Genomic DNA, 25,038 nt, shown 5'->3' with positions numbered 1-25,038 from the left:
GTCCGAGCCCTCGCGCGGACTGTCCGGCCTCAGGCGCGGACCGTCCGGTCGGTAAGAAACCGAAAAACCCGAAGGTGACAGGTTCGGAGAAATGAATTATAGGGGGCCTCGCGGACCGTCCGGGGTGCACGACCGGACCGTCCGCGACTGGCTCTGTCTGACATCTGACGACGCATTAAATGCAATATAGCCGTTGATATAGCCGTTACTGCTGACCGTTGCATTTTCAGCCGTTGATCTACAGGGGCGGACCGTCCGGACCTGGCTCGCGGACCGTCCGCGCTCAGCAGAATGGCCCAACGGCTAGGAAGTGGTTGGTGGCTATAAATACAACCCCAACCACCTCCATTCAACACATCCAAGCATTCCAACCTTCAACATTCAATACAAGAGCTAGCAATCCATTCCAAGACACATTCAAAGCCTCCATCTCTCCAAGTTTCACAATTGAGAAAAGAGATCATTAGTGATTAGTGGCTTGAGAGAGAAAGTGATCCGTGTGTTATTTGTCGCTCTTGTCGCTTGGCTTTTGCAATCGTGCTTTCTTGATTCTTTCATTGCGATCAAACTCACTTGTAATTGAGGCAAGAGACACCAATCTTGTGGTGATCCTTGTAGGAACTTTGTGTTCCAAGTGATTGAGAAAAGAAAGCTCACTCGGTCCAAGGGACCGTTTGAGAGAGGGAAGGGTTGAAAGAGACCTGGCCTTTGTGGCCTCCTCAACGGGGAGTAGGTTTGCAAGAACCGAACCTCGGTAAAACAAATCCGCGTGTCACACTCTTCATTTGCTTGCGATTTGTTTTCCACCCTCTCTCCCGGACTCGTTTCTTTATTACTAACGCTAACCCGGCTTGTAGTTGTGTTTATATTTGTAAATTTCAGTTCCGCCCTATTCACCCCCCCCTCTAGGCGACTTTCAATTGGTATCAGAGCCCGGTGCTTCATTAGAGCCTAACCGCTCGAAGTGATGTCGGGAGATCACGCCAAGAAGGAGATGGAGACCGGCGAAAAGCCCACTACAAGCCACGGGAGCACTTCATCGGAAGAGTCCCGCACCAAGAGGAGGGAGAAGAAGAAAAGCTCCTCCAACAAAGGGAAGGAGAAGAAATCTTCTTCTCACCACAAAGAGAAGAAGGAAAAATCTTCTTCCCACAAGCCGCATCGAAGTGGGGACAAGCAAAAGAGGATGAGGAAAGTGGTCTACTACGAGACCGACACTTCATCAACATCAACCTCCGGCTCCGACGCGCCCTCCGTAACTTCTAAACGCCAAGAGCGTAAGAAGTTTAGTAAGATCCCCCTACACTATCCTCGCATTTCTAAACATGCACCTCTACTTTCCGTCCCATTAGGCAAACCACCAACTTTTGATGGTGAAGATTATGCTAGGTGGAGTGATTTAATGCGATTTCATCTAACCTCACTCCACAAAAGTATATGGGATGTTGTTGAGTTTGGTGCACAGGTACCATCAGTAGGGGACAAGGATTATGATGAGGATGAGGTGGCCCAAATCAAGCACTTCAACTCTCAAGCGACAACGATACTCCTCGCCTCTTTAAGTAGAGAGGAGTATAACAAAGTGCAAGGGTTGAAGAGCGCCAAGGAGGTTTGGGATGTGCTCAAAACCGCGCACGAGGGAGATGAGCTCACCAAGATCACCAAGCGGGAAACGATCGAGGGGGAGCTCGGTCGGTTCCGGCTTCGCAAAGGGGAGGAGCCACAACACATGTACAACCGGCTCAAGACTTTGGTGAACCAAGTGCGCAACCTCGGGAGCGTAAAGTGGGATGACCATGAAGTGGTTAAGGTTATTCTAAGATCTCTTATTTTCCTTAACCCTACTCAAGTTCAATTAATTCGTGGTAATCCTAGATATACTAAAATGACCCCCGAGGAAGTAATCGGGCATTTTGTAAGTTTTGAGTGCATGATCAAAGGCTCGAGGAAGATCAACGAGCTTGATGATCCCTCCACATCCGAAGCTCAACCCGTCGCATTCAAGGCGACGGAAGAAAAGAAGGAGGAGTCCACTCCAAGTCGACAACCAATAGACGCCTCCAAGCTTGACAATGAGGAAATGGCGCTCGTCATCAAGAGCTTCCGCCAAATCCTCAAGCAAAGGAGAGGGAAAGACTATAAGTCCCGCTCCAAGAAAGTTTGCTACAAGTGTGGTAAGCCCGGTCATTTTATTGCTAAATGTCCATTATCAAGTGATAGTGACAGGGGTGACGACAAGAAAGGGAGAAGAAAGGAGAAGAAGAAGTACTACAAGAAGAAGGGCGGCGATGCCCATGTTTGTCGGGAGTGGGACTCCGACGAAAGCTCTAGCGACTCCTCCGACGACGAGGACGCCGCCAACATCGCCGTCACCAAGGGACTCCTCTTCCCCAACGTCGGCCACAAGTGCCTCATGGCAAAGGACGGCAAAAAGAAGGTAAAATCAAGATCCTCCACTAAATATGAAACCTCTAGTGATGATAATGCTAGTGATGAGGAAGATAATTTGCGTACCCTTTTTGCCAACCTTAACATGGAACAAAAAGAAAAATTAAATGAATTAATTAGTGCTATTCATGAAAAGGATGACCTTTTGGATTCCCAAGAGGATTGTCTAATTAAAGAAAATAAGAAACATGTTAAGGTTAAAAATGCTTATGCTCTAGAAATTGAGAAATGTGAAAAATTATCTAGTGAGCTAAGCACTTGCCGTGAGATGATTGACAACCTTAGGAATGAAAATGCTAGTTTAAATGCTAAGGTTGATTCACATGTTTGTAATGTTTCAATTCCCAATCCTAGAGATAATAATAATGATTTGCTTGCTAGGATTGAAGAATTAAACATTTCTCTTGCTAGCCTTAAAGTAGAAAATGAAAATTTAATTGCTAAGGCTAAAGAACTAGATGTTTGCAATGCTGCCATTTCCAATCTTAGAGATAAAAATGATATTCTTCATACTAAGATTGTTGAACTTAATTCTTGCAGACCCTCTACATCTATTGTTGAGCATGTATCTATTTGTACTAGATGTAGAGATGTTGATATTAATGCTATTCATGATCATATGGCTTTAATTAAACAACAAAATGATCACATAGCAAAACTAGATGCTAAAATTGCCGAGCACAACTTAGAAAATGAGAAATTTAAATTTGCTCGTAGCATGCTTTATAATGGGAGACACCCGGGCATCAAGGATGGCATTGGCTTCCAAAGGGGAGACAATGTCAAAATTAATGCCCCTCCTAAAAGATTGTCCAACTTTGTTAAGGGCAAGGCTCCCATGCCTCAGGATAACGAGGGTTACATTTTATACCCTGTCGGTTATCCCGAGAGTAAAATTAGGAGAATTCATTCTAGGAAGTCTCACTCTGGCCCTAATCATGCTTTCATATATAAGGGTGAGACATCTAGCTCTAGGCAACCAACCCATGCTAAGTTGCCTAGAAAGAAAACTCCTAGTGCATCAAATGATCATAATATTTCATTTAAAACTTTTGATGCATCTTATGTTTTGACTAACAAATCCGGCAAAATAGTTGCCAAGTATGTTGGGGGCAAGCACAAGGGGTCAAAGACTTGTGTTTGGGTACCCAAAGTTCTTGTGTCTAATGCCAAAGGACCCAAAACCATTTGGGTACCTAAAGTCAAGAACTAAACTTGTTTTGTAGGTTTATGCATCCGGGGGCTCAAGTTGGATACTCGACAGCGGGTGCACAAACCACATGACTGGGGAGAAAAAGATGTTCTCCTCATATGAGAAAAACCAAGATCCCCAAAGAGCGATCACATTCGGGGATGGAAATCAAGGTTTGGTCAAAGGTTTGGGTAAAATTGCTATATCTCCTGACCATTCCATTTCCAATGTTTTTCTTGTTGATTCTTTAGATTACAACTTGCTTTCTGTTTCCCAATTATGTCAAATGGGCTACAACTGTCTATTTACTGATGTAGGTGTCACTGTCTTTAGAAGAAGTGATGATTCAATAGCATTTAAGGGTGTGTTAGAGGGTCAGCTATACTTAGTAGATTTTGAAAGAGCTGAACTCAACACATGCTTAATTGCTAAGACTAACATGGGTTGGCTCTGGCATCGCCGACTAGCCCATGTTGGGATGAAGAATCTTCATAAGCTTCTAAAGGGAGAACACATTTTAGGACTAACCAATGTTCATTTTGAGAAAGACAGGATCTGTAGTGCATGCCAAGCAGGAAAGCAAGTTGGCACTCATCATCCGCATAAGAACATAATGACGACCGACAGGCCACTGGAGCTCCTACACATGGATCTATTCGGCCCGATCGCTTACATAAGCATCGGCGGGAGTAAGTACTGTCTAGTTATTGTGGATGATTATTCTCGCTTCACTTGGGTATTCTTTTTACAGGAAAAATCTCAAACCCAAGAGACCTTAAAGGGATTCTTGAGACGGGCTCAAAATGAGTTCGCCTTAAGGATCAAGAAAATAAGAAGCGACAATGGAACGGAGTTCAAGAACTCTCAAATTGAAGGCTTCCTTGAGGAGGAGGGCATCAAGCATGAGTTCTCTTCTCCCTACACGCCACAACAAAATGGTGTAGTGGAGAGGAAGAATAGGACTCTATTGGACATGGCAAGAACCATGCTTGATGAGTACAAGACTTCGGATCGGTTTTGGGCCGAGGCGGTCAACACCGCTTGCTACTCCATCAACCGGTTATATCTTCACCGACTCCTCAAGAAAACATCGTATGAACTCCTGACCGGTAAAAGGCCCAACATTTCATATTTTAGAGTCTTTGGTAGCAAATGCTTTATTCTTGTTAAAAGAGGTAGAAAATCTAAATTTGCTCCTAAGACTGAAGAAGGCTTTTTACTTGGTTATGACTCAAACACAAGGGCATATAGGGTCTTTAACAAGTCCACTGGACTAGTTGAAGTCTCATGTGACGTTGTGTTTGATGAAACTAACGGCTCTCAAGTAGAGCAAGTTGATCTTGATGAGATAGGTGAAGAAGAGGCTCCATGCATCGCACTAAGGAACATGTCCATTGGGGATGTGTGTCCTAAGGAATCCGAAGAGCCTCCAAATGCACAAGATCAACCATCTTCCTCCACGCAAGCATCTCCACCAACTCAAAATGAGGAAGAGCCTCAAGTTGATGAAGAAGAAGATCAAAGAGATGAGCCACCTCAAGATGACGGCAATGATCAAGGGGGAGATGCAAATGATCAAGACAAGGAGGATGAAGAACAAAGGCCGCCACACCCAAGAGTCCACCAAGCAATCCAACGAGATCACCCCGTCGACACCATCCTCGGCGATATTCATAAGGGGGTAACCACTAGATCTCGTGTTGCTCATTTTTGTGAACATTACTCTTTTGTTTCCTCTATTGAGCCACACAGGGTAGAGGACGCACTTCAAGATTCGGATTGGGTGGTGGCGATGCAAGAGGAGCTCAACAACTTCACGAGGAATGAGGTATGGCATTTAGTTCCACGTCCTAACCAAAATGTTGTAGGAACCAAATGGGTCTTCCGCAACAAACAAGATGAGCATGGTGTGGTGACAAGGAACAAAGCTCGACTTGTGGCCAAGGGATACTCCCAAGTCGAAGGTTTGGATTTCGGTGAAACCTATGCACCCGTAGCTAGGCTTGAGTCAATTCGCATATTATTAGCCTATGCTACTTACCATGGCTTTAAGCTTTATCAAATGGATGTGAAAAGTGCCTTCCTCAATGGACCAATCAAGGAAGAGGTCTATGTTGAGCAACCTCCCGGCTTTGAAGACAGTGAGTACCCTAACCATGTCTATAAGCTCTCTAAGGCGCTTTATGGGCTCAAGCAAGCCCCAAGAGCATGGTATGAATGCCTTAGGGATTTCCTTATTGCTAATGGATTCAAAGTCGGAAAGGCGGATCCTACACTCTTTACTAAAACACTTAAAAATGACTTGTTTGTATGCCAAATTTACGTTGATGATATTATATTTGGATCTACTAACGAGTCTACATGTGAAGAGTTTAGTAGGATTATGACACAGAAATTCGAGATGTCTATGATGGGGGAGTTGAAGTATTTCCTAGGATTTCAAGTAAAGCAACTCCAAGAGGGCACCTTCATTAGCCAAACGAAGTACACTCAAGACATTCTAAACAAGTTTGGGATGAAGGATGCCAAGCCCATCAAGACACCCATGGGAACCAATGGGCATCTCGACCTCGACACGGGAGGTAAGTCCGTGGATCAAAAGGTATACCGGTCGATGATAGGCTCTTTACTCTATTTATGTGCATCTCGACCGGATATTATGCTTTCCGTATGCATGTGTGCAAGATTCCAAGCCGACCCTAAGGAAGCTCACCTTACGGCCGTAAAACGAATCTTGAGATATTTGGCTTATACTCCTAAGTTTGGGCTTTGGTATCCTAGGGGATCCACATTTGATTTAATTGGATATTCGGATGCCGATTGGGCGGGGTGCAAAATCAATAGGAAGAGCACATCAGGGACTTGCCAGTTCTTGGGAAGATCCTTGGTGTCTTGGGCTTCAAAGAAGCAAAATTCGGTCGCTCTCTCCACCGCCGAAGCCGAGTACATTGCCGCAGGCCATTGTTGCGCGCAATTGCTTTGGATGAGGCAAACCCTGCGGGACTACGGTTACAAATTAACCAAAGTCCCTTTGCTATGTGATAATGAGAGTGCAATCAAGATGGCGGATAATCCCGTCGAGCATAGCCGCACTAAGCACATAGCCATTCGGTATCATTTTCTTAGGGATCACCAACAAAAGGGAGATATCGAGATTTCTTACATTAATACTAAAGATCAATTAGCCGATATCTTTACCAAGCCTCTTGATGAACAAACTTTTAACAAACTTAGGCATGAGCTCAATATTCTTGATTCTAGGAACTTCTTTTGTTGATTTGCACACATAGCTCATTTTACATACCTTTGATCATATCTCTTTCATATGCTATGACTAATGTGTTTTCAAGTCTATTTCAAACCAAGTCATAGGTGTATTGAAAGGGAATTGGAGTCTTCGGCGAAGACAAAGGCTTCCACTCCATAACTCATCCTTCGCCGCCACTCCGCGCTTCTCTCCATCTTTAGGGGAAGAAATTCAAAGCAAAAGGACTTCGTCTTTGGGGGAGAGAGTAAGCCCAAAGCAAAAGGACTTCATCTTTGGTATAATCTTAACTCATTTATTTATGACCAAAGGGGAAGAAAGCACTTCAAGGGCTCTAATGATTCCGTTTTTGGCGATTTATGCCAAAAAGGGGGAGAGAGTATGAGCCCAAAGCAAAAGGACCGCACCACCACCAATTTCAAAAACTTCGTGTTTTCAAAGAATTTTATCATTTGGTATCCTATTGTGTTCAAAAGGGGGATAAGTAGTATTTCAAAAATGATATATCAAAACCCTCTTGAACACTAAGAGGAGGATCTCATTTAGGGGGAGTTTTGTTTAGTCAAAGGAAAAACATTTGAAACAGGGGGAGAGAATTTCAAATCTTGAAAAATGCTTCGCAAAATCTTATTCATTTACCTTTGACTATTTGCAAAAGAACTTTGAAAAGGATTTACAAAATAGTTTGCAAAAACAAAACATGTGGTGCAAGCGTGGTCCAAAATGTTATATAATAAAGAAACAATTCATGCATAAATTCCAAGCAACCTTTGCACTTACGTTATGCAAACTAGTTCAATTATGCACTTTTATATTTGCTTTGGTTGTGTTGGCATCAATCACCAAAAAGGGGGAGATTGAAAGGGAATTAGGCTTACACCTAGTTCCTAAATAATTTTGGTGGTTGAATTGCCCAACACAAATTGTTGGACTAACTAGTTTGCTCTAGGTTATATGTTCTACAGGTGCCAAAGGTTCATCTATAACTATACGAAATCGACTGTCCGGAATACCGTAGATTATTCCGGACAGGAGAAGCTTTTTGGAAAAACAGGCCAAGCGCGGACCGTCCGGGCCCTTGCGGCGGACCGTCCGCGACACAAGAATGACCCTCGGACAGAACCAATGTAAAAAACACAAGTTTCCACTACGGACTGTCCGAAGGAAAAGCAAAGACCGTCCGAGCCCTCGCGCGGACTGTCCGGCCTCAGGCGCGGACCGTCCGGTCGGTAAGAAACCGAAAAACCCGAAGGTGATGGGTTCGGAGAAATGAATTATAGGGGGCCTCGCGGACCGTCCGGGGTGCACGACCGGACCGTCCGCGACTGGCTCTGTCTGACATCTGACGACGCATTAAATGCAATATAGCCGTTGATATAGCCGTTACTGCTGACCGTTGCATTTTCAGCCGTTGATCTACAGGGGCGGACCGTCCGGACCTGGCTCGCGGACCGTCCGCGCTCAGCAGAATGGCCCAACGGCTAGGAAGTGGTTGGTGGCTATAAATACAACCCCAACCACCTCCATTCAACACATCCAAGCATTCCAACCTTCAACATTCAATACAAGAGCTAGCAATCCATTCCAAGACACATTCAAAGCCTCCATCTCTCCAAGTTTCACAATTGAGAAAAGAGATCATTAGTGATTAGTGGCTTGAGAGAGAAAGTGATCCGTGTGTTATTTGTCGCTCTTGTCGCTTGGCTTTTGCAATCGTGCTTTCTTGATTCTTTCATTGCGATCAAACTCACTTGTAATTGAGGCAAGAGACACCAATCTTGTGGTGATCCTTGTAGGAACTTTGTGTTCCAAGTGATTGAGAAAAGAAAGCTCACTCGGTCCAAGGGACCGTTTGAGAGAGGGAAGGGTTGAAAGAGACTCGGCCTTTGTGGCCTCCTCAACGGGGAGTAGGTTTGCAAGAACCGAACCTCGGTAAAACAAATCCGCGTGTCACACTCTTCATTTGCTTGCGATTTGTTTTCCACCCTCTCTCCCGGACTCGTTTCTTTATTACTAACGCTAACCCGGCTTGTAGTTGTGTTTATATTTGTAAATTTCAGTTCCGCCCTATTCACCCCCCCCTCTAGGCGACTTTCAGTTACCAAGCGATGCCGTCGATGAGTACATACAGATTGGACAGACTACGGCTAAGGACTGCCTTATCCGTTTCTGTCGCGCAATCATATCTTCCTTTAGCGAACGATACCTCCGTATCCCTAACCACGACGACATTGCTCGCATACTTAGTGTTAACGCGGACAGGGGGTTTCCGGGTATGCTAGGCTCCATCGGCTGTATGCATTGGGAATGGCGAAACTGTCCTACTGCATGGCGCGGACAGTTTTGTGGGCGCAATTCGAGGCCAACAATGATACTAGAGGCAGTCGCAGGGTATGACCTTTGGATTTGGCATGCCTTCTTTGGAATGCCAGGTACTAACAATGATCTCAACGTCCTTCATCGATCACCAGTGTTTGATCCGTTACGTAATGGATCCATGCCACCTGTGCACTTCACTATTAATGGTACCACGTACAATTTCGGATACTACTTAGCTGATGGTATATATCCCAATTGGCCTACCTTTGTAAAAGCAATTCGGCACGCTTTTGAGGAAAAAAAGGTTCACTTCACAACAAAGCAGGAGAGTTGTCGAAAGGACATAGAGCGAGCATTTGGGGTTTTGCAGGCGAGGTGGGCAGTTCTACGTGGACCTGCTTATGGTTGGGATCGTAATCACCTCGCAGACATGATGACTGCTTGTATTATTATGCACAACATGATTGTCGAGGACGAAGGTGATGGTGCAGCAAATCTGGATTTCGTTGGCCCGACAGGTCCCCCCCGAAGTTTGTAACAATATTCCTGAGGTCCGCAACGAGTGGCTAAACAATCATATCCGTTCTGAATTACCAAACAACCCCGACCAGGACATCACATCTCAGACCACATACTTGTCTTTGCAGCACAACCTGATAGAACACCTTTGGGCACGTCGAGGGTCGATGGGTTGAAGGTCTTCATCCATATTATGTGGTTCAATAATGTTCTATATTTCGATTATGAACTAAGTACAAGTAGTTGTAGCAATGGAAGTCATGTATGTTGGGCGTCAGTGAAGCAGTCATGGTAACTATCCTCTGTAATGCATTTGCTACAAATAATTTGCATATGTTGCCAAACGTTTAGTCATGTATGACAACGTTATTATGAATATCAATTTTATTACAATAAACAATGTTCAAAAACCATGCTCATGTTCTCAATATAGTAAGGAAATGTTCAGACTAGTCCAAATTGTATAAAGTGGAAACACACATGAATTGGGTACGCCGATACAAAGGTGAGCAACACCTTATGAAATAAATAAGTACTCTTCAGATAGGATTGTTGATGAAAAAATCAATTAAACCTTTTCTCATCGCCATGTATACAGCTCTCAACTCTTCTGGTAAAGCATCCATATCCATGGCAAAAAGTTTGTTGAGCTCTTCAACCTTTTGCTTCCTATCTTCCATCATCAATTTTTTTCCTGCACTTCTATTTCCTTGGACTTAACCTCCAACTTCTTAAGTTCAACTTCCTTCATGAACTCAATGTTCTGTTGTTTGAGGTCTGATTTTTCTTCACTTTGCTTCAATCTTGCAATTTGAATGTCATGGAGTCTTGACAGGTAGTCAGTAGACTGGGATGAACTGGACATTGACTTCTTCCTGGATGCTTTCGTCGAGTCACGTCCTAATGGTCTCTTGCCTTTTGAACCACCCTCATCACATTGCACTTCATTAACAGAACCTGTAGGTGTTAGACTACGAACAGGCTCTCTCCCCGCATTGCCTCTCCAGGGGCTGCCATGAACCATGGCATCCCATTTGGGTTCGTTTTTCAGGCGCGTCCAGTAGTGCATGAAATGAAATGGCTTTTTCTGTGATGTTGCATACAAAGTTGCTGCTTTCGAAGTCTAAAGAACATGTACAACCACGTGTCAATGCACGAATAACAGTAAGTTCACATCAACCATGACCATACATAAAGTATTACAAATTCATATAAGTGTACCTTGTCGTTATCTGTGAGGCCACTTTGGTTTTCCCTGAGGACTCTTGCGTAGAATCCAGCAAATTTGCCTGTTTCAGCTCTTATTTTGTCCCACCTGCTGCTGAGAGCCCTATTAAGTCTCAATGGAAACTCACCTCTAAGTTCGTTGTACCTTTTCTCTATTCTAGCCCACAAACCCTCCTTCCTCTGCCCTGTGCTAATCACTGGGTCACTACTAATCTCTAACCATGTTTTGCAAAGCAACAAGTCTTCATCAGGTTTGAAGTTCTGTTCCTTCGTCCTCCTAAATGTCCCTGGTGTATCTGAAGGCTTGGTAGGGCTGTTAACTTCCTGGACGCTGTGTTCTGCTTCGAATTCAAAAGTTATAGGGTCAGTCTGGTTGGGAACATGGGTGGACACCGGTGGACATGGAATGGGTGGTACCAATTGTGGTTGACCGAAAGATGTTTGTGTAGGAGGACCCCCAGGATTTGTCATACCAAAATATGGGTTCCATGGAGTACGAAAGGTACATGCAGATGGGTCATTAGGTCCCTGGGACCAGGTAGGATTGATCATATGGGAAAATGAAGGATTACTAAATGTTGAACCCTGTGTTGGGTCGAACCCTTGGGCCTGCCACATCTGAGGATCCCACATGGGTGGGGGGGAAATTTGGTTACCTGTATTTGGGCTAGCAGCAGGTGGTCGAAAAGGTGTGTTTGTGTTGTTGTCTGCCATTCTGGAATGAAATACATAAATACATTAAGTTGGACAACACATAACAAACGTGGATACATTAAGTTCCACATAAGTTTAATACAAAAGGATAAAGCATTCCACAAAAGGTTCGTACATAACGAAGATAAGCTTCAAGCATTGGTACATCGGTTACGCATGCATGAAACACATAACACATAACATCCTACTTTATTTGGATGCATGACTACCACTAACACCAGGTTCTAGGTAGCACTACTACAGGTTCCAAATGCTATACCTAGTGGACCTGTCTGAGTCGTAGGAGTCATTGTCACTGGCCTCATACAATTCTGGTGAGGAAGGGGGGTGAAAGTTAAATGTCTAGGCACTGGCTTCGCATCCTCAGCAAGGTTAATTTGTTCCTCCATCCTCTCCTTCTTTGGGTCAGACCTTGCTTTGGTCTCAAGTGCATCCTGCTCCATCAGGTCTACCTCCTTTCGAATAGCAAGTAGAGCATTGAGAAGGTAATGCTCGTCACCCAAATGACGGAAAGCCTCTTCTAAAAAGGTCCTAATATTGACTGCACGACTTTCCACTGAGGATGCAAGATTGAGGCCCAAGTGTTGCAGCACTTTGGCATCATGGCTGCTCATCTTGATTTGAATCCTCAAGCAGTTGCTCGTTGGCTAGACAAGGTGCATAGATGAAAAAATTAGGGCCAGTTCCGTTACTAATTGCGTAAATTGAAGTGTTAATGTAAGTTAGGAAACAAATGTGGGTACAAATGTAATAAACATTTATGGCAAAGTTATGAACCACAATGTTATTGCAATTTACCAATAATTGTTGGTTCCAATGTTTAAGCACTTTAAATTATTTGATCACAGTATCCATGCAAGGGTGAATATGTTGGTGCCTTGTAATAAAATAAACTTGCAGAAGAAACATGGGAGCACAGACAACATACATGGACAGTACACTTAAGCAGTACATTACAAACAAATAACTAAAGCAAAAAAGGATTTAGAACCTCAGTTAGTTGAAGTGGACGTCAAATAATGAAATTAAAATTTTGAAGCTGCATAATAAGTAAAGGTATCGTCAGTTCCCTGCAATGCGGAGGCATGTAAGGAAAATTGTATGATAACTGACTACAACTCATACACACAGGGACTTAGTCCTATTAGAACAAATTATGATAACTGACTACAACTCATACACAGAGGTACTGAGTCCAATTACAAGTAATTATCATAACTCACTACAACTCATGCACAGAGGTACTTAGTCCAATTTGAAGAAATTATGATAACTGACTACAAGTCATACACAGAGGTACTTAGTCCAATTAGAAGAAATTGATATGGAACAACAAGGGGATCTGTTGGGAAAGTAAACGGTTATTGGTACTTAGTTCTTGGAATAGGAACAACAACATTCATTTCAGTACGAGCATCATTGAGCAAACATCATACAAACAACATGACTGCAAATTAATTCACCAGTTACAGTTTGGTGGATACACTGAAATGAGCAGACGACGATGACGAATATCAAAAGCAGACAAGAGTGTTCATGTCGTATCCTATGATCGACAACTTAAAGCATTGGTCTTGGTGTAGATGATAACGACGGATCTGTTGACCAATTAACCCTAGTTGACCAAGTTCGCCATGAACATATAAATCGTTCTAATTAAACATGTGAAGTACATGTAAACCCTAGGGTCAATCGAACTTAGGTTATGTTGGGACACGGATTGAATCGGAGCTCTGGAACTTGGAGCAGCGAGTCATGTACCTTGGCACTTGAAGCTCTAATGACGCAGATCGGGTGAGCGTAGATCTGTCGGCGAATCGACGAACCCCCGTTGACCTCCGCCCAGCAGACGCCGATCCGGCGGACAGAGACGACCGGCGGCGGCGCCTTCGCACATACCAGTAGAAAGGAATCGCGGCCGTGCGCGGATCCACGGCTTCCTTCTCCGGCGGCGTTGAAGTGGCGATAGAATCGCCTGGAGCTCGCTGGACGGAGTTTTCCGACCGCGGGTGCTTGTCTGGGAAGGTACCGGTCGAGGGGGAGGCGAGCGCGGTAGCGTCCCCATCCATGTAGCGGGAGAGAGAAGGAAACGGGAGGGGAGAGGAGGAGGAAGAGGGCTGCGGTGAAGGGTTTAGGGGTGTACTGTAGCCCCTATATGGTCTACAGTAGTAGGGGAGGGGGAGGGAAGAGTCGACCGGTGAACACAGTCTGATTCCAACAACCCTTCTTTCTTCCCCTATTTATACCTTTTATTCATTTTAAATATCTTTCTCTCTCCACATGCACTCCCCTCCCCTCCATCCCTTCTAATCTTCCATCCCTGACGGTTGATTTGGTGACAAGGGGATCACAGAAGGATTGGAAGGAATTGAGGGGGGAAATGAACTAATTTCCCCCCTCAATCCCCTCTAATCCTCCCGGGATCCCGGGTCACCAAATCAGCTTTGAGAGTTAAGTTAGAGAGAGATCCCCTCCCACCTCACGCCCGTCAAATCCTCACGCCGCCCCTCGATGGGTCGAGCGGAGCAGAAATCCATCCATCCGACCATTGGTCCGTCTCGTCGTCGGTTGCTGTTGAATGCAAGCTTCCAGTCATTATCTGTCGAAAGTCACGCGGGAACCTGCTGGTGGTGCTGAAGGAGTACGACGACGGCCTCGCCAGTGTCAACCTTGCGACACGGACTACGCGAACAAGGCATACACTAGACACGGAGGAGTTCTCCCTCGAGTTCATCGAGTTCCAGTCTGTGTTGGTCTCCGAGGTGAGTCCTCTGGTCATCAATTCATGTTGTCTGAGGCGCCCCACGACGGGGTTTGCCTCCGAAGATTACATTGTTTGTTTGTGCATCACCCCATCCCCATTGTCTGAGGATTTTGTGAGGTAGTTGGCTAGTGATTGGGGCCTTCTCTTTGAGGATGTTGGAGGGCTTCGTGGGTGAAGCTAGTGGTGAAAATGGTTGTGATGGATTTTGTCATAGGGGTGACAACAAGAGGAGATGAGACCAAGTACGGTAGCTCCTTGTGCGATGATAGCGTTGTTGATTCAAGCAAAAGGCCATGGAGGAGGGAAAACCTACAAGATGATGCAGGACCTTCAATGCAAATATTCCATTCAAGGGAAAGTGTGTTGGTCGATCAGGTTCTCCTCAGTTGAACATGCGATCTCAGATGCATAATTCTTAGGAAAATTAATTTACAAATCTAGATCATGGGTGTTTGAAAAACTTATTAGGGGGAGATGAGAAAGCATAATTTCACCATTGTTTGATGGGCTCCAGGGAGGATAGCCGTAGTGGAGAAACTAGGGACTCAGTTCTATTATGGGATCCCAGTTTGATTGATAATATTGAGAACCCAGGATGTAACACCCGAAATTCCTATATTGTTGGTTTAGAAGAATTTCCAACTCATTCATTGAGTGAATTATTTCCTTCAAGAGCTATATAATTAGAAACACTCCTTGAAAATATTCAAACTTAAGATAACTCTTAACAAAGATACATTACCTTTTTGGAAATAAATTGAATTTCAAATGAACTTTTAAACTACATACCCAAAACAATGACTTCTTTAAAATGAATAATGTTCATATTTGGTTTTGGTTACATAAATGATTAAAGGAACAATTAATAAATAAAATACATGATTATGCATCACATTTTGTGTTTTCTGTATTGTTGCATTTGTATCTCAGATTTGAATTTGAAGAATGAATTTAAAACATAAAGTTGAATTTGAAATCAGAAAAAAGAGAAAATAGAAAAGAAAAAACAGAGAAGAAACCCCCTCGTCTCCGTGGGCCAAAACTGGTCGGCCCATTCACCTCGGTGCCGCACCAGTCCAGCTAGGGGGAAATCGGCGCCGACACCTCGACCCCGCCTGGCAGATGTTGTATCTCATGACACTAACGCACGGTCCCTACCACACAGGCTTATCGTGTAGTCCTCCACGCGCGCTCTCATCTCACTGCATATTGGACCCGATGTCAGCACCGTCTTCAATCTCACAGACTCTACCTGATCTCAACCAGATGTCGACTTCCACGCACTGCGATCTCCTCTTTCCGGTTGCATCGGACTCCACCAAGACTATCTGAAAGGGAAATAAGGTTAACATTCTTCCACAATTAATTTTGGTGGTTGAATACCCAACACAAATAAATGGACTAACTAGTTTGCTCTAGAATACATGTTCTACAGGTGCACAAAGGTTCAACGCAAACCAATAAATAATCAAGTTAGGGATCAAATTCAAAGGAGCAAAGAAACTTGAGTGTGCTGAGGCCGGTGCACCACCGGACAGTGTCCGGCGTGCCAAGACCGTACAGCTCAAACTAGCCACTCTCGGGTTTTTCCAGGCGCCCTCCGCTATAATTCACCGGACTGTACGATGTGCCACCGGACTGTCCAGTGCACCAGCGGAGCAACGACTACATCGTGCAATGGTCGACTGCAAAAGCCGCTGACTCTGATGAACAGTGGAGAACAGTGCGCGGCAGAGTCAGAGCGCAGAGTCAGAAGCGCACCGAACAGTGAATAGGACATGTCCGGTGTGACACCGGACTGTCCGGTACCACAAGAGGACAAAGCCTCCAACGATCGACTGCTCCCAAACCCTAACAGTTGGGTGACGTGGCGGCGCACCGGACAGCCTACAGTGCCTGTCCGGTGCGCCCATCGCCAGCAGCCTTCCCCAATGGCTTGTTGGTGGTTGAGGGCTATAAATACCCCCGACCACCACAACTCCAAGCATCCAAGTATTCTGAAGTTTTCATTCAATACAAGAGCTAGTGCATTCACTCCTAGACACAAATCAAAAGATCAAAGCCTCTCCAAGTCCCCAAAATCATTCCAACCACCTAGTGACTTGAGAGAGTGTTCGTTCGTGTCCTTTGTGCTCTTGTTGCTTGGATCGCTTTCTTCCTTCCTCATTCTTGTTCCAAGGAGACTTGTAATTGAAGCAAGAGACACCAAGTGTGTGGTGGTCCTTGTGGGGTCTAAGTGACCCGTTTGATTAAGGAGAAAGCTCACTTGGTCTAAGTGACCGTTTGAGAGAGGGAAAGGGTTGAAAGAGACACGGTCTTTATGACCACCTCAACGGGGACTAGGTTCTTTAGAACCGAACCTCGGTAAAACAAATCACCGTGTTCATTCTCTTTATTCCTTGGTTGATTTGTTTTCCCCCTCTATCGGACTCAGATTTGTTTCTAACACTAACTCGGCTTATAGTGTGTGTTTAAAGTTGTAAATTTCAGATTACGCCTATTCACCCCCTCTAGGCGACTTTCACTATCGACCCGGGTGTATAAATATGGAGTCGTGTTCCCCCTTCTCCTCCATCTTGTGATGCACAGGTCGTTCGTGCAAGAGCTTCACCAATGGCGCATGGAGAGATACCTATGGCCGCGGGCCGCCTCCTACATTCTTTGCCTCACCGTCGCTCGGTGTCCACGACATGGTCAGGCGTGCTCGGACGAGCATGTGGATCAAGCACGAAGAAGTTTTGGGGCGCGCAGTACCTTGGGACGATAGAGATCGCTCACCTGAGCGTGTTCACCGCCGCGGAGCCGCACCATGGCGTGGGTAGAGCTGCAGATAGAATAATCGTCGGTAAGTAGCTTTCGACCGAGTTTGTCTTCACCACCGCTTTGTGAATCACGTTTTGATCAGGTTTTGGGACATCTGTGCGTTGGGTCGCGCGCCACCGACAGGGAGCGCCTCCGTGTGCCTCTACGCCGTCGTGCCCCAACACCGGGATGGGGAAGATGAACGCGGACGGTCCGATTCGGGATGATCGGTTGGGATTAGATCTAGACGACGTTTTGGCATCGGACATTGTGGACTGTTGATCGCTCATCGGTTGGAGGAGATTGATTTCAGCTTCATAGAACTCCGGCCTTCGATTCTCGATCTAGTGGTCGTTATTGTATACCAGTTTGGGTAGTGAGGCTTCTAATCTAGACCAAACAAACTAGATCGAACGGCTGAGATATGTCGATACCCCTTCGGCCGCATCCTTTTTGCGAAAGAGACCTTAGAAACTTAACAAATCAATCTGCCATCCACGGACGTTATAGAATCATTACAACATAGTCCTTTTTCTTGCGTAAAGAACCTGGGTTCCAAAGTATTTATGGTCGTAGTCCACTAATTCGGTGTAAATATAGATTTAATCCGGAAATTGATTATTATGTATAAAAATAAACCTAAGAATAAAAGGAAGTCATAACTTTCTCATACTAACTTCAACTTGATGCATTCAAACTTTGTTATCTTCATATTAAAGTTGTCTCCATGATAATAATATCTATTTTAGTGTTTTCATCGATAATTAAAAAATTGTATCCTCTTATGAGCATGAGCACATGTGTTTAGAAAGAAAATTGAAGCAATCAAGTCCAAAAGATTGAGGAAAATAAGAAATGCACTTTTGGGCATGAAATTGGGCATATTGCAAACCTCCATGAATCAAAAAGATAAAGGTATGTTTGTAGCACTTAGTCATTTGTTTTAGGTACTAAAAATGTTCATCTAAGTGCTAGGGAACTTCTCAATTTGAGCCAAAATAGAGTGAAGTTTGACTAAGTTTGGCCAGACTTGGGACCGTTTGGGCCTCTCTGGCCAGTCACCTGAGACGCGCTCGAGCGAGATTGAGATGCGCTCAAGCGGGTCGGAACTGCGCTTGGGCGAGTCGTGACTGGGCTCGGGTGAACCGTGACCATGTCTCCAGCGAGGTTGGTCTCGAGCAAATTGGAACTGTGTCTTTCGCCGAGGTTGGCCTCAGGCAAATCAGAACCACATCTCCTGCCGAGGTTGACCTCAGGAAAATTGAAACCACGTCTGTTGTCGGGTGATTGGCCTCGAGCGAGTCGTGAAAGCACCGGGCAATTGGCCTCGGGTGAATCGTGACTGTGTCGGGCGAGTCGTGACTGCGTCGGGTGCTTGGCCTCGGACGAGTCGTGGCCTCAAGCGAGTGGTGACTTACGTCCCTCGTGCCTTGTCTGATGTGCCATGCGACCGAAGGCACTCAACAGTCGACTCGACTGTAGAAATGGAAGGTTGATTGCTTCCTAAATGAAGAACCAACAACTCCTAGTCTCCTTGGGGCTATAAGAGGCATCCCTAGGCGCATAGAGCAGGCACGGAAACCATCACAAGAGCATACAACAAACTCCGAGACTCCAATCACGCTTTGGTTCATTCGAGAGAGATTTGAGCGCATTTTGAGTTGAGACTATGTCGATTTTCATTTGTGCTCTCTTTTCTTCACTTGTGTGCGTGGTTTTGCTGGATTTGTGCTCTTGTGTGTGTTGCTAATCCCTCCCTTACTCTTGTTCTTGATTGTGATGATATTGTGTAAGGTGTGAGAGACTCCAACTTGTAGAGATTCCTCACAAACGAGAATATACTATAAGAAAGATAACTGTGGTACTCAAGTTTGATCTCTAGATCATTTGAGAGGGGTTGAGTGCAACCCTTGTCCATTGGGATGCCACAACGTGGAGGTAGGATTTCGGCCGAACCACAGGATAAATAGACGTGTCTCATTGTCTACTTACTTTCATTGCGATTTTGTTTTTCCTAGTTCTCCACTTCACTTTCTTTATTTATCTAGTTTCAGTACACATCTTGTGAGAGCAATTAAGTGAAGAAATCCTCCTTATATTCTCAATTGAACTACTTTTTAGATTTCACTAATCCCATTTATAGACCAAGTTTGTTATTTTTAGTTAAGTTTTTGCAAGATCACCTATTCACCCACCCTTCTAGGTGCTCTCACACCTGCTCCGACCGAGCGAGCCACCCCCATGCTCGCGTCCTAGCCGACCGACCGAGCCGCCCCCACGCCTGTCCAGCCGACCAAGCGAGCCACCTCACCCCCTCAAGAGTCGAGTCGAGCCTATCGTTTATCGTGAGCCGAGCCACCTCACCTGAAATGACTTAATGTTTATTGAATGACTTAGTGTATCCTAGAATGATTTAAATGTTACCTAGACTTTGGAATGACTTAATGTTACCTAGAATGACTTAAATGTTGTTTGGACGCTAGAACAACTTAATGTTTTCTGGATGGACTGAACCAATAACAAAGGAATGTCTAAGGAAAACAAGAAAAATGGTTGAAAAACAAGAATGGCATAACGTTTTCTGAAAATGACTTAATATTTTACTAGAATGACTTAATGTTTATTGAAATGACTTAACGTTGTCTGAATGCTACAATGAATTTGCTTGGACTCTGAGATGACTTAATGTCATATGTACGCTATAATGACTTGATATTGTCTATAATGACTGAACCAATAACAAGGAATGTCTGAGATACATAAAGAATGATAGAATGTAAGTTGAAATGTTTGAAACAGAAGGGAAATGACTTAATTGGCGTACACCCGTGGAGCTAACGTGTGGCGCAGAGGGAGACATGTGGGGATTGAGTTTCGCATGGCCAGGAAATGAGCCGCGCGGGCGGACGGAGCCACATGCGGTGGCTGGCCGGTTGGGTTGGTCCAGGTGATGGACCGTTGGATCCATCACCATATGTGATGAATAGAGTATATGAGTCTGTTTGGTTTGTGGCTAACTGTGCCACACTTTGCATATAGTTAGTCGTCCGAATTAAAGAACTAACCTTATGCAGAAAAATTAGGCAAAATATGTCAAATTAGTCAGCGAACCAAATATGCCCTATATATCAGACATTTGTTACATAAACTAGATCCTTCCCTCCATGCTTACCATCTCTAACAGACTCTTTATCTGTATTCCTATATTACTTTTTATTTCAAACTCTACTCTGCAAGCAATAATAGATAGTGTACGGCCTGCCGGAGATGAGCTCACCAAGTGCTGATTTTTTTCCAACTCATATTTAATGTGATCGATAGCTACAATATTTATTGGTCTACGTTTCGCCATATATTTGATCGAAGTGATACCGGCAAACAACAGCCACTCACCTTACCACACTTGGCAGTTAGGACCGGCAAACAACAGCCACTCACCTTACCACACTGTCCACACACCTGGCGGTTAGGACGATCACGTGTCTTAAAGCTACCTCGACCATGCATGGCATTGAATCGGAGAAAGTCGGTTGTACGACTAGGGTGATAATAGGATCTAAATTTTACGCTATAAAATTTAAGTATCAGATCGAATTAGTATCGTATCCTATTTCTATTCATTTTTGAACTACAAATTATTAGGGTCCTATTATTTTGCGAATAACCATTTTGATCACGATTCATTACAACCCCAGTGTACGACATAGCTAGAGCTTGATATCAAGCCGACTCGGTTTATTCGAGTTCGAGCTGGTTTGACTCAACTCGTTAAGCTAACGAGCCATAGAGTCAGCTCGGTCCAGCTCATTTACGAGCTCGAGCTAGCTCGCGAGCCAAAGAAAAAAAACAACATGTATATAATAATTAATTTTTAGTTAATTTTAAACTAATTTAACAATATAAAATAGTAATTATACTCATAGTTTCACATATCACATCAATGTAATACTAAATTAACACAACTCATCAATTCATAATTCACACACATTCATCAATTTAACCCACAGTTATATTCGCATCGATCAATTTAACATATAGACACAGATCATCAATCATTAGTTTAACTCATAGGTCATAAACACTATACATACATATAACATGTTCATCAATTGTTACGTAAATGATATGCATATACATTCGTTTTGCTGAAATGTTGTAGCTCGTTTAGCTCGCGAGCTGGCTCGTTAATAAACCGTGTTGGCTCAATAATAAACCGAGCTAGATGTCGGCTCAGCCGCTCAGCTCATGAAAAAATTCAAACGAGTCGATCCAAGCTGACCACGAACCGAGTGAGCCGACGAGTCACGAACATTTTATCCAGCCCTAGACGTAGCTCTCTGTGGATTGGACCATGGAGCACGAGCCTTCGCTGTCGTCTCACGAGACATCGAGGAGCCCGTGTGGATCCCCTAGCTAAGAATAGAGAAGTTTTGTGCGAAATCGTCGAGAGGGAACAGAACAGACGAGCATTGCACTGGAGCTAATAGTTAGCTGCGAGAATTAGCTACAGACATATAAACAGTCTAGTTAGTACTTTAGGTATTAGCTACTTTTAGCAAATTAGTTAATAGTTATCTAGCTAATTTTATCTAACAATTTTTTAGTCGACTACTTATTAGCTATAAGAGCATCTCCAACAACGTGACCTATAAAATGCCCTATAATTTAAAATTGAGTATGTTTTATAGAATTTAGGGCATAAACAAAACATTCCGCTCCAACAGTAAAGTCGTAAATTTAGATTATAGGGCAGCACACTACAATGTAGTATATTTAAGGCACTTGAGAGGGTGTCCTATAATTTTTTTACTAAATTTTATGAAATGAGACATTGTTTGAATAGATTTTACTGCGTAGAGTCCCATATTTTAATTTAAGTCATTGTTGGAAATGATCTCAGTACATTCAAACATTCCCTATACCTATTCAGGCACGTGCAGTACTAAGAGAAAGAAATCTGCGAAATCGGGTACCCGTCGTGACTCTCACAGCGCCGACTGCGACGGGCATCGGTTGTTCACATACATATACGATGCGACACTGTGCACGCGCTACACGACGGCCATCGGTTGTTCACACAAACACCGACGCGTTCGTCGCAACTTGTCACAAGCTGGCGATTCGTCGTCGTCTAATCGGTGCTACAATCACGTACCACCACACGAAATGAGAAATGGTGCCAGCGTCACAGCTTACTCAGCACATGTATTTTGTTATTTAGCCTACTTTACACAATTTAAAATAAAAAATAAATATATAATTTAATTAATTTGTTTAAGATTGACTAGATTTCAGAAAATTTCAGTAACATTTGTATCTTAAAATAAGTATATTATAAAAATACATGCAATGATTAATCTAATAATACTTAGTATATATCATAAATATTAATAATCTCTTGCATATATTTGATCAACGTTGAGTACGTTTAACTCCTGATATGTGAGAACGACAATTAAAAAACCCTGAAGATTAATTAAATTAATATCTTGAAAGTTCCACGACAAAGCTCTACACTCTGTGCCTGCAAATTAAAGGTCAGGAACTATGGGCCACCACCACCATGGAGGCTCCACCTAATTAACCAACTAGTAGGGTGCACGTGCGTTGCAACGGAACTGAATTATAACACGGTAACTTACATGTCTCTGTTGTATGTTATAGATATGTGTCCGTGCGTTGCGACGGAAGTAAAAGATTTGTATGAAACATTAATACGGAACGACAAACATCACTATAACATGCAAAATCCGTGTGGAAAACATTATCAATATCACACTAATCAGCTAATCCTTTTTAGCGATATCGATAAGTCTCTGTTGTATGTTTGCAGGGATGGCATATCGGCACAAATTATCCTCATAACTTAACAGATCAATCACAAAGCTCCTTCGAACAATCTTTGCATCATACAGACAAAGACATAAGAGAACAAAACATGTTATATTGTAAAAAGAGATAATTGGAATATATGTTTTGAACATAGAACGAACATACTACACTTACCCCAACAAATTTCATTCGTCTGTCATTCCCCCACATGGCCATAGCTTGTAGAACGAGGTAGCTCGTATTAAACCTATAATATATATAATGTTTAGGCAACTATGTTTTATACAATGATTATCATAGAAAAAATTTAAACTGCTGAGAAGGTGGTACGAAGAAAATACCCTCTTAAGTCAATTGGAACACCAGTCTGAATTGTATGTTCCCACTTAAAGATATCCTCCGCCCATCCAGAACGTTTTTTGCTGTAAGCAATCTTATATTTCTTTGAGGCCATGATAATCGCTTCCGCAAACCTCGTGTATGGCATGTGTTTACACCAATCTTGAGTCGGTGTAAAGTCGATAAAAGTCACATGCTTTTTAACATGATCTATTACGAAAAGGGCGTGACATCCGTTGAATTTCCATGGCATAAGAACCTGCAAAATATCAGTCATTAGGATTGCAAAGAAGTGTCCTTTATAAATACATTCTAAATGAACACATACTTACATATCTACAACCCGTGATATAATAATTCATTGATGGCCAACAATCGAGTGTTTTGGCTAACTCTTCTGCTGTAGGATCCTGATGGTACTTTGGAAGTTTACCAAAACCAACCATTCTCTGGAGAGTATATATACATGTCCACATGAGGATTAGATGTAGATACTATATATTAATAGATTAATGATTGGAAACAAACTTACCCAGAAACGCATGTCCATATAATGCTTTCTATTATTTATGATTTCTCCTTTCGGCCTACATGACTCTTTATTGGCAAGCAGCCGAACAGCCATGTCAAAACATCTTAGAGTCATATCTTTATTTATCGTTAATATATTTTGTAGGTCTTTAACAGATATTTCTATCTTAAAAGGATTGAAACTTCGCACCCATGTCATCCTGTAATGTAGCATGACGAAAGTCTATATCAAGAATCTAAGTAGTTGATATACATAAAATAGATAAATCAATGAGCACTTACTCTAGTGTCGTATCGTCTTCTATTGCCATGATATAATCACATAAAACATCTATTGAATCGGCTTTGGTCACTGGCATGTCCTTTGTGGAAAGACCAACCATTAAAAAGTCATTGGTGCACCCATCGTTAGATACTTTTACAGGAGTTCTTTTATCCCAATCATCAACAAACCACTTTTGCAAGTCTGCTTGAGTAATAGGGCCTTCCTCATCTTCATACACTACTTCGTTATCATCAAGCACGTGGAGTAGCTTCCTCTTCTTAGAATCTGTTGGGTTTTCTAATATCTCAACATCCGATGGGCTTCCAGAGTCAACTTCTTTATCATTTTTGTATAACAGACACCCCCTTCTCTTATTCAGTTCTGAAGATAGTAATATAGCAGCCATTTTCTTTCTAAAGTGTGACATGTCATCCTACAAATAAGAAATAATTATTATATTAGCATTATATATGTAACACTGACTGTAGATGTGCATATATGTCGTAGTAGTAATAATATACCTGGGTAAAACTGTTAGACAGTTCATCCCCTGTCCAGTATTCGATATAGTTCAAAAGAAAGAGACCACATGAAGAGCTACATATACATTAATATCAACATAAAGATTAGTATGAATGAAAAAATAGGTAAAGAAGATTTTAGGACGTACCTATCTGTCTGCTTTGCATATCCCATGTCTATTTCTCTGAGCGGCCAAGAAGCAACTTGGAGGTTTGGCCACCTGTGGTCTTTTAACTCCTTACGTTGAGATATCATATCAATTTGTCTTTGGAGTCCTTTAATCTTTATATATTGTAAAA

This window comes from Zea mays, chromosome 5, assembly GCF_902167145.1.
Source record: "Zea mays cultivar B73 chromosome 5, Zm-B73-REFERENCE-NAM-5.0, whole genome shotgun sequence".
NCBI lineage: Eukaryota > Viridiplantae > Streptophyta > Magnoliopsida > Poales > Poaceae > Zea > Zea mays.
This window is presented reverse-complemented; position numbering follows the sequence as displayed.